The sequence below is a fragment of the Eretmochelys imbricata genome, chromosome 13 (genome assembly GCF_965152235.1).
Source record: "Eretmochelys imbricata isolate rEreImb1 chromosome 13, rEreImb1.hap1, whole genome shotgun sequence".
NCBI classification, from domain to species: domain Eukaryota; kingdom Metazoa; phylum Chordata; order Testudines; family Cheloniidae; genus Eretmochelys; species Eretmochelys imbricata.
Window position 1 is genome coordinate 33306392 of NC_135584.1, and position 11138 is coordinate 33317529.

Below are 11138 nucleotides of genomic sequence, written 5' to 3' on the forward strand. Positions count from 1 at the left end.
TATTATTCTCAGTCGGGCAATACATCAGCATCTGGGGTATGATGGAGGATGTTTAACAGGTCTCCAAGCAGAACAAATTTCCCAGGACCACAGGCGTGTGAAGGTGGTGATGAACGACAACTAAGGTGGAAAGGTAGATGATGAGAAACACCAGGAAGAGTAGGATCTGCATCTCATAGGGGTTCTTAGATCCCATCAGTGTGAAAGTGGTGATGGATGTTTGGTTTCCTCTTCCTCTACTGAGCATCTAGCTAAATGAAATAAATGAGAATCAAGGGAGATTATAAAATAGAAGCAAAATGTAGTATCACCTGTATAATTTTAATGTGTTCACAAATATCTCACTGTTACATTATTCTTCCCTTATATGTTTGCCATCTTCACATCACTTAGATTTTAGGGGCCAGAATTTCCACAGATACCATTGTCACCATATAGTCTGACCTCCAGCATAACACAGGACAGAAACAATGAATCATAGAATAACAGAGTTGGAAGGGACCTCTGGAGGCCACCTAGTCCAAGCCCCTGCCCAGAGCAGGACCAATCCCAACTAAATCATCCCAGCCAGGGCTTTGTCAAGCCTGACCTTAAAAACTTCTAAGGAAAGGGATTCCACCACCTCCCTAGGTAACAAATTCCAGTGTTTTACCACCCTCGTAGTGAAAAAGTTTTTCCTAATATCCAACATAAATCTCCCCCACTGCAACTTGAGACCATTACTCCTTGTCCTGTCATCTGCTATCACTGAGGATAGTCTAGATCCATCCTCTTTGGATCCACCTTTCAGGTAGTTAAAAGCAGCTATCAAATCCCCCCTCATTCTTCTCTTCCATAGACTAAACAATCCCAGTTCCCTCAGCCTCTCCTCATAAGTCATGTGTTCCAGACCCCTAATCATTTTTGTTGCCCTTCGCTGGACTCTCTCCAATTTCTCCACATCCTTCTTGTAGTGTGGGGCCCAAAACTGGACACAGTACTCCAGATGAGGCCTCACCAGTGTTGAATAGAGGGGAACGATCACGTCCCTCCATCTGCTGGCAATGCTCCTTCTTATACACCCCAAAATGCCCTTGGCCTTCTTGGCAACAAGGGCACACTGTTGACTCATATCCAGCTTCTCGTCCACTGTAACCCCTAGGTCCTTTTCTGCATAACTGCTGCCTCGCCATTCGGTCCGTAGTCTGTAGCGGTGCCTTGGATTCTTCCGTCCTAAGTGCAGGACTCTGTACTTGTCCTTGGTGAACCTCATCAGATTTCTTTTGGCCCAATCCTCCAATTTGTCTAGGTCCCTCTGTATTCTATCCTTACCCTCCAGCGTATCTACCACTCCTCCCAGTTTAGTGTCATCTGCAAATTTGCTGAGGGTGCAATCCACACCATCCTCCAGATCATTTATGAAGATATTGAACAAAACCGGCCCCAGAACCGACCCTTGGGGCACTCCGCTAGATACCGGCTGTCAACTAGACATGGAGCCATTGATCCATACCCGTTGAGCCCAACAGAGAACTGCCCCAAAATAATTCCTTTTGGAACTTTTAAAGGTATTTAGGCACCTAGTGGGATTTTTCAAATCATCTAGGGACACCTAAATTTTAATAGGTGTTAAGCACCTGGACGCTTTTGCAAAGGCAGCAAGTCTCCTAAATACATCCTGATGATGATGATGATTTAGGGTAAAATTCAGAGGGCCAGCAAAAGGTCTTTGTAACCCAATGGTCAGTGTGTGTACCTGATCTTCAGAGGATATGAGTCGGTTACTGTCATAGCTAAGCAGACTTGGCACTTTAGAGCAACTTGTAATAGTTTAAACTTTTTAGCTCTGTGGGTCTCAGTTTCAAACCCCAGTGGGTTGGCTAAGATGATGGCCATTTCACATGCATCACATAAGTCCAACCTAATTGGCAAGGACTGGAGAACATAAAAGAGAAATCAGAAATTTTGAAAGCTGCCTAATGGAATTGGGTGTCCAAATCCCCTACGCATCTTTGTACATTGCAGCCTCAGGGTGAAATTAACTGAAAATCACTTCAGTCCCACCCAACCTCTAATTTGAGGATTTAAGGGAGATTTAAGTATAACAAAGGCCTTGTGCTGGTCCTGTGCACAGCAGTGAATTTCTCTCTTGTCTATTTAGTCTGGATTTTAATAGAGCCTAAGGGAGTTGGGCACTCAATGCCAGTGAACACTTTTAGTCTCCTTTGACAATCAGAGCCGGAGACTACAAAGTCTTTGGAGGCTGGGATTGTCTCACTATGTGTTTTTTCTAGAGCCTAACACAAGCGGTCCTTCATCCCTGCTGGAGCTTCTAGACACTCAAATCATCATCAATCATCATCTCAAAGGAGAACACAAGGGAAAGATTTGACATCTTTCCTAGGCCAGATGAATGGAAATTCTGTAATTTGGGGTATGGAAAGCAATGCACATTCCTTGGTCAAAGTCACTCTCCAGATTTCTTTTACAGCAAAAATAAGAGAAAATCAGCACATTTTCTCTGCCCCTTCCTGCCAGAAATGCTGATGCAGGCTGTGTCTAAACCATATCTGGTTTAGGTATGTCTTTACAGATCTGAATCCAGACTGGTTAATTCTAACTGTTTTTTTTTTCAACCAGCCATTCAAACTTTTGTGAAAATTCAAATTTTCAGACACTTTGGAAAAATTCAAGAATATTTTGCATTAACATTTTTTCACCATTTTTCAACCAAATTCATAGGAATTGAATATTCACATGTTAGGCAGCTCTAATATGCCTTATTGATTGATAGAGGGTGTGTATGGAGAAAGCGAGCCAGAGCACTATTTGGTTGTAGCCAGAGTACTCCCCATGGATGTGAGAGTCCCCCAGTTCAATTCCCCCATTCCACCTGAAAGGGTGAAGTAATTTGACTAGTGATCTTCTATCTCCTATGTAAGTGACGCAACCACTGAGCTATGGGATATTCTGATGTGGGTTCCATCAATCTTTTCTGTGGAAGCTGTTCCAATGCCTAAGCCCTAAGGGCTAGATTTACAAAGGGGGCTCAGTGCTGCAATGGCCAACTTTAGGCACCCCGCAGCCTGGCGGAATCTAGAGTTCTGAGTCAGGCGCTCAGGGTGCTTATACAACGCAGGGGCAGTTAGGTACCTAAGAAAGTTGTTAACAAGGCCAGCACGCTGAACGGGTAACTGCCTGAGCATCTTCACCCTGATGAGATTTGAAAGCATCCATGAGCTACAGATCCTGCTCTTCCCAGTGTTTCTCATCATCTACCTTTCCATCGTGGCCATGAATTGCCAGATAGTAGCTTTCGCTGTAGTTGACCATCACCTTCACACCCCCATGTATTTCTTCCTGGGGAATTTGTCCTGCTTAGATGTTTGCTACATATCCTTCATTACACCCCAGATGCTGAAGTATTTCCTGACAGGGGATAACACTGTTTCTGTTAGCTCCTGTTTCACGCAATTATATTTTTTGGGGGTTCTCAGTAGCTAGAGTGTTTCCTCTTATCAGCTATGTCTTACGATCGCTATTTGGCCATATGCGACCCATTGCTCTGTTCATCCCTCATGGACTTCAAGGCCGGCATCTAATTAGCGTCTGGGTCAGAGAGGCACGAGCAGCAGGTGGCGGTGGGGGGGTCTTGGGGGAAGGGGAGGCGCAGGAATGGGAAGAGGCAGAGCAGAGGCGGGAAGAGGAGCAGCATGGGTAGGGCCAGGGGGTGGAGAGGCACTCGTTCAGTGGCAGTACTCCAAAGGCAGCAGGACAGGGCTCCTCCAAAGGGAGGTGTGCTGCGTCCCATTTGGGGAGGCTTAGCCTCCCTTGGCCTAATATACCCCTGTCTCTGGTGAGAGAAACCTCTTTTGTGCCTTGTTGCCTCTGAGATCTGCACCAGAGACAGGCACCAGCCCATCCCTACAGTTCTTCAGAGGATGGGTTTGTGGCCACTGATTTCACAGATTCTTTGATCCTAACTCCAGCCTTAGCACAGGGGGCAGATATAATGTACGTGGATGTTCTGGGGCTGTTTTTCTATGGATCCAGGTTCTTTCCCCTGCCTGTCAGGAGAGAAAAGATCAGCTTTGAGATCATAGACGCAATAGTTTGTAGGCAGCTGACTCTGGGATGACAGACATGGCAGCTTGTGGGAGGTAACACCAGGGATATGCATCACTATTGTAAGGGGAGATGCATAGAGACCATGCTGACAGGGAAGGTGAGATGTGCTTGCAGAGATTACATTTTTAAATGATAGATCCTTTTCTATTCTAAAGGGGTTTACAGGTATTTGTTGGGTATTTCAGAAGAGCCTAAGTCAGTTAGGAAGATAACAGCCCACAGGCCTATCACTGTCTGAGACCGTCGCATGATTAGTTCTGTGTCACTAGTCTTCTTCCATGGCAAGGGCTCTAAGTTGCTAAAACCTGCAATGCATTTTTTCTGCGGCAGGTTGGAGATGGAAAATGGACCAGAGAAGTGCCCAGATCTGCATATAAAACCAGAGTGAAATTTCCACCGTGGACTTCTTTCAGTTAGAATCTTTCATGTTTTTAAGCTTTTGAATAACTTTAGTCTGGAATTTTCTCAGTCAGCACATTTCAGAATTGTTCATGGAGTCACACATTCTGGGACCAGAAGAGGCCAGAGAATTTTCCCCAGAATAATTCCTACAGCTAGCTCTTCTTTTCTATAAGATCTATCTTGATTTACAAACTGTCAGTGTTGGAGAATCCACCACAACCTTGGTAAGTTGTTCCAATGGAGTTGGGCACCTAACTCCCTGAGAGCTGAGAGCACCTCCCATTTACATGAAGATCCTAAAATGCTTAAAGGTGACTTACTTCACAACAGATCAAGGTGTAGCCCACGCTGAACTAATGAGGCACCTCTCTACTGGCTAGAGCACATACAGAGCACATCTGCTACAGGCTTTGAATTAATGGCTCTGATCTTTTATCTCAGCCAGTAGACACTGATGTGTTTCTATTGAGAGGTTATGAGTTCAACCCTTGTATATGTCCCTCTCAAATTCCCACAGCAGCCTAAGAAATGCAGCAGCCTCTGGAATCTCTGAAGTCTAGATGAGGGAGTGATCATTCCCCCACTGCCTTCCACCCAAGTTCTCCACCTAATTACTTGCACGGCCCCAATCATCACGGTACCCATGTGTCTGACAATCCTTAATGAATTAACCTACCCAGACTCCTGCAATGTAGGGGAACTATTGCTAATCTCAATTAAGAGAGGAGGAGCAGAGACAGGGATTTTCAAAGGACCCGAGGAGTTTAAGCATCCAACTTCCAACAAAGATCAGCGGAGGTGGGCACCTAATCTTCTTCTGCCTTGAAAAGCCAAGACTGAGAGGAGGTGAGAGTTATCCGTAGTCACAGAAGCTGTCTGTAGCAAAGCAGAGACTGAACCCAGCTCCTGAGAGTCTAGTGCTCTACCTTCAACGCCATCTTCTCCAACTACTCAGACCAAGCTGAAGCCATCCTTTATGGTCAAGGTTTTTAGAGACAATTGACATCCTTTTGCAAGCCATGTCCACAGACTGCAGATGGGAAAATCTGTTTGTGAGCTTTTTTACCCAATGGTTTTTCATCTGAAAATGTCAATCAAAATTAACTTTTTCCTTTAATTTAAAGCAACATTTTCTTTTGAAAAGACTGTCATGACAGGAAAAAAAGGTTGGATGGAATCAAAATATTTAATGGGAAAATTGTTTTTTTTTCAATTATTTCTTTTTGCTTTTTCATGAGAAATTTTCAAAATATAATGAAGCTTTTCATTTCACTTGGATACAAAATTTTCACTTCTTACACTTTTGCATGGTGAATTGTGAGAAAGTCAAACTTTCTCCCACTTTTCATACTTTCCTTTTCACAATTTTAGGGTGGAAAAGTGGGAGTTTTATTATTTTATTTTATTTTTTTTTTAAAGGAGGGGAAAAAAGACTGAAAATCCAAAACCTAAACATCGAAAAAAAATGGAGAGGTCTAGAGCATCAAAGTTGAGGATGGATGAATGGACACTGTAAGGAACAGGGACACTTTTGTAGAGCAAACCACTCCCTGTCACTCCCAGGACAAGTTCACCACTGGAGGAGTGAAGAGGGTCTGCTGAGTCAGGATTCTCCTGAATGCAGCTGTGCACACAGTGTTTAATTGAGAAAAAATATGAAAATTTCCAAACACAATTTGTTTGCTAACATGGATTTAACAAAAATGTAATATCAGTCACTTAGGCTATGTCTACACTACTGCACCAGATCAACGCTCTGGGGATCAATGCACGGGGAGGGGGTCAATTTAGCCCGTCTACTGAAGAGCCTGTCAGACCACAGATCGCTCTCCGGTGAACCCCAGTACTCAATCCTGAAAGAGAAGAGTAAGGTAAGTCGACGAGAGAGTGTCAACCTCAGCTATGCTGACTCCAGCTACATTATTAACGTAGCTGGAGTTGCATAACTTAGGTCAACTTACCATAGTAGAGTACACATAGCCTTAGAGCAGTGGTTCCCAAACTGGGGTTCGTGAACCCCTGGGGGTTTGCAGAACGTTACAGGGAGTTTTCCAGAAAAATGTCAGTAAAGGTGGCCAGAGGACCCCGGGCATTGGAGGCAGCAGGTGGGACCCAGTTGCAGGGCAGACAGCCCAAGCCCCAGGGAGAGCAGGGCCAGACAGTTGGGGCTGGCAGCCCGAGCCCTGCCCCCATCAACGGGGGAACCGGCAGCCCAAACCCCAGCACTCCGCACAGGGCTGGCAGCCCGAGCCCCAGGGAGACTGGGGCTGGGCAGTTGGGGCTGGCAGCCCTAGCTCCAGCGGTCAGCGGGACCTGCAGCCCGAGCTCAGTGGAGCTCAGCTGTCTGTGGCGTCCAGCAGCAGGAGCCCCACAGTTGACTGTGGGGTCCAGCAGCAGGAGCCCCAGGGAGTGCGGAGGAAATTTAAACTTAAATCCCTGGAAATATTCATTTTTAGGAGTGGGTTCATGAGATCTCGGAATTTAGAGAAAGGGGTTCACAGGCTGTTAAAGTTTGGGAACCACTGCCTTAGAGGGAGAAGTGGGTAGAATTACAAAAAGGCCATAACTGTTGTTGTTATTTCTGTTTAATTGCAGATATATTTTAAGTCCACAAAATGGACCAGTAGAATCTCACCACTACAATGGCTGAATTTGTGCTCCTGGGACTCACCCAGAGTCCTGAGTTACAGCATTTTTTTGTCATTGCCTTCTTCATAGTATATGTGACCACTTGGTTGGGAAATTTCACCATCATCACCACGGTGATCTCTGACCGCCGGCTCTCCACCTCTATGTACTTCCTCCAGGCCAACCTGGCTTTCCTAGATGTCAGTGACTCATCAGTCAATACTCCCAGATTACTGTTGTGTCTCCTCTCCCAGTGTAAAACTATCTCGTTCAATGCCTGCCTTCTCCAGATTTTCTTCTTCCACTTCATAGGGGTCGCAATGGTATTTTTCCTTATAGGGATGGTAGTTGATTGGTATGTGGCCATCTACAAATAACTGAGATACTTGATTATCATGAACCGGAGTGTGTGTGTGGGGATAGTGGCACTGACGTGGCTGGCTGGATTTGCTCACTCTGCTGTTCAGATTGGACTGCTCCTCCAGCTACCATTCTGTGGGCTGAATGTCCTGGACAGTTTTTACTGTGATGTCCCACAGGTCATCAAACTGGCCTGCACTGACACCCATGTGATCAAGCAGAAGATGGTCTTCAATAGTGGAGTACTCCTTCTAACTGTATTCATCATTTTGCTCATTTCCTACATCATCATCTTAGTCCAGATCAGGTTGCATGTCACCGATGGGAAGTGCAAGTGTTTGTCCACCTGTGGAACCCAGATTACTGTGGTGTATTTAATGTTCATACCCACCATCTTCATCTATGCTCAGCCCTTCAAGAAGTTTGCCCTGGACAAAGTGGTTTCTGTCATTGACACAGTAATCACTCCAGTGCTGAACTCAATGATCCACACGCTGAGAAATGCTGAGATGAAAAAGGCCATCAAGAAACTGATGAGCAGATTCCTGTTCTCATGCAGGAAACTAAAAACATAATTTATTTTTGAATGATCATTTCTATTAGAAACTAGATCTTAACATATCAGAGAGGGGATGAATATGCCACATGAATTGTGTATCCTATCAAAAGAGATCACATCCTGCACACTACTATGTTGTGTGCATCAATAAATTATGGAACAAGGGCCATAATCTCCACTGAAATCTGTGGAGCCAGTTGGTGCAAATCAGCATAGCTCCATTGGAGTAAATGGATCATATCTCCAGCTGGTGTAAATCAATGTACAGTAGTTGCTGTGATGAAGTGAGGTTTTTTTCCACCTTGTTATGTTGCATGTGTCTTACTGTCCTATACTAATTCTGTATGGACCTCAGTTTCCCTGTGTCTAGGTGGTGGGAATTGGGTGTGTGACTTTTGCCCTCAGTGCAGGTGAGGCTGCCCAGCTGTCTGCACATAGGCAACGGCTGGTGCCCTTCAGAACCTGAGATCCAGGAGGAGGATGAGACCAGGTGACACTGCCCGGGAAGCAGGACAAAGCCCGGGGGAGGAGCAACAGGCGTGTTGGAGGTCAGGCAGTGGGGTTCAGGATATTTTGCGGTGTGGGACTGGAAGAGGGAGAGTCCAGGGTGTCTGTCCTGGGACCCTGCCCAAGATGAACTTGGCTGAAAGTCACTGATTTCTGTGCTAACAAGTTCTGTTCCATGCTGTGTACCTCTCGACTAATAAACCTTCCATTTTACAACATTGGTTGAGTCACAGCTGACAGAGGAGTTGGGATGCAGGGCCCTCTAGCTTTCCTAGGAGCCCCACCTGGGCAGACTCGCTGCGGGAAGCACCCGGTGTGGAAAGGGATGCTGAATGCTGTGAGGTCAGATCCAGGAAAGTCGAAGCTGTGCAAGCTTCTTGCCCTGGCGACAGTGTGCTCAGAGATGAGGCTCCTCCGGAGTCCTGGCTGGCTTCATATGGAGTAGTTCCAGAGCATCGGCCCGGTGACTCCATGACAGTTGCATTGGAGCCAATAGACCATATCCCCAGCTGTAAACCTGCATAGCTCCATTGGAGTCAATGGGTCAGATCCCCAGCTGCTGCAATTCAGTGTGTTCCCTGAATATTTTCCAACAGCAGAGGATTTCACCCTGAGAAGTTTTGGTAAAAAAAATATTCTATGAATATTTCCAGTACTGAAAATAAGATCATAGTCTTCTCAGGAGAAAAAAATTCAAATAAATTAAAATATATGTAATTTAAATAATTCTTAACTGGTAGGAGTCTTTTATTATAAAATGTTCCTCTAAATTAACTAGAAAATTCTAATATTTTATGGTTTATCCTTTTCTCTCTTGTACAATTATACAGCTTATTTATATTTCCCATGTGACAAGCTGGCAGTATGATTTATCTTTATTTTTACCATGAATTAGTGGGATTGGATTGTTTGTTTGTTTTAACACAAACCTTCCATTTCTATTTCTATCTTTACAGGTTCAACTAAAGTTGTCTTTGACTATCTAATCCTGATGTAAAGGTGTATTTATAAATAAAGCTGGGCAATCTTTGTTCTTTAGTTGAAAAGGCTTTTGTTAATGTGTGTTTTTTTTTTTTAAATTGACAATCGGGAAATAAAAATTTTCATACTTTTCCAGATTTTCAGAGGAAAAAAATTAAAAAATATTCTCTCATTTACTTCTTTAGGTTTTATTTTTTTCCCCACTTTTCTCCTTCCCTACTGCCCTTTTTCCTTAGAAAAAGAGGAGAAAGTAAAAAAGAGAACCAGGAGAGAAGTAGGGAAAAAAAGGAAAACTGACAAAAACAAAAACTAATAGTTATTAGATAAAAGTGCTATTAATACTACTACCACAAATAACTACTTTCCAAAACTTTTGCAATGAAATGTTTTTGAAATTGTTCCGTAATTTTCTGAATTTTTGTTTGTTTGTTTTCCAATCAGATCAAAATGTATAACTTTAAGTAGTTGAAATACAGCTCCACTTGTAAAATCTAATTAAGTAACAAAAGACCTCTTTGTAATCCACAGACCTGCAATCCAGGGGTATCAGAGTTGGATTGTCAGGGTTAAAATAATTTTGACCCCTGCTAGCCCTGCAGACCCAGCAGAGCTCTGGGATGGTGGCTGGTTGCTATTTACAGCTGAAATATCAAGAGAATTATTAACTAATTTCCAGCCTATGAAACCTGTGAAAAACCACTGACTTATCAGGGATGCCCATGGCTGGAGATGGGACAACTGAGGGTGTGAGATGGGCTCTGAGGTTGCACTGAGCATTCTCCCTCTTAGGTGCTTGGCTGGTGGATTTGAACATGCTCAGGGTCTAACAGATGGCCATATGTGGGCTCAGAAAGGAGTTTTCCCCCAGTTCAGATTGTCAGTGAAGTTGGGGATTTTTCACCTTCCTCTGCAGCACTGGGTGATGGTCTCTCACCAGGATTATCTGGGTATACCTCAGTCATTTTCCTACCATTGAGGTGTCCTCCGTCATGGGTGCATCCCTGTCCCTCCTATTCTCTGCGTGTGGCACATAACAGCCTAGTCTCCTGTGGGCCGTAATACTTTGTTCCAATTTCAGTGGCTGGATTTAGTGTGAGGGCGCTGAGTGATGTTAGCAGCCTGGGCTACACAGGGAGTCAGACTAGATGATGTAGCAAACAAAACATGTTTGAACACAGCCAAATGCAAAGGTATTCATCAAGGAACAAGGAAGAAAGAGCTAAAGGCAGAACAGGAACCAGTGGCTGGAAGCTGAAGTCAGACAGATGTAATTTAGACACAAATTTTTAACATTAACCATAGCAACACGCTACCAAGGGAAGTGGTGAATTCTCCATCTCTAGATGCCTTCAAATCCAGATGGGGTGCCCTTCTAGAAGATGTTGTGGGGCATAGGGGCCATTGAGTCCTCACCAGACCACAGTTTGGGTGGCTTCCCTTTTCTAGCACTCACTGACTCCTTCCCCTGCTTGGGGCATACCAGAGTGTCTCAAAACAAAAAACAGTGCAGGGAGGATCAAAGTAAATAAAGGGGAAAGGGGGGTTAGTCTCTTGGTCACTCCTTTGGGGCCCAGCTTGTCTGTAGGCTTTTTAG

The 11138-nt window shown here is 44.4% G+C and overlaps 1 pseudogene; it reads left to right on the forward strand.

Annotated features, from left to right (window-relative positions):
• The first annotated feature begins 7124 nt into the window (after positions 1-7124).
• On the forward strand, positions 7125-8072 carry LOC144273826 (olfactory receptor 4D2-like; annotated as a pseudogene).
• Positions 8073-11138: the final 3066 nt, after the last annotated feature.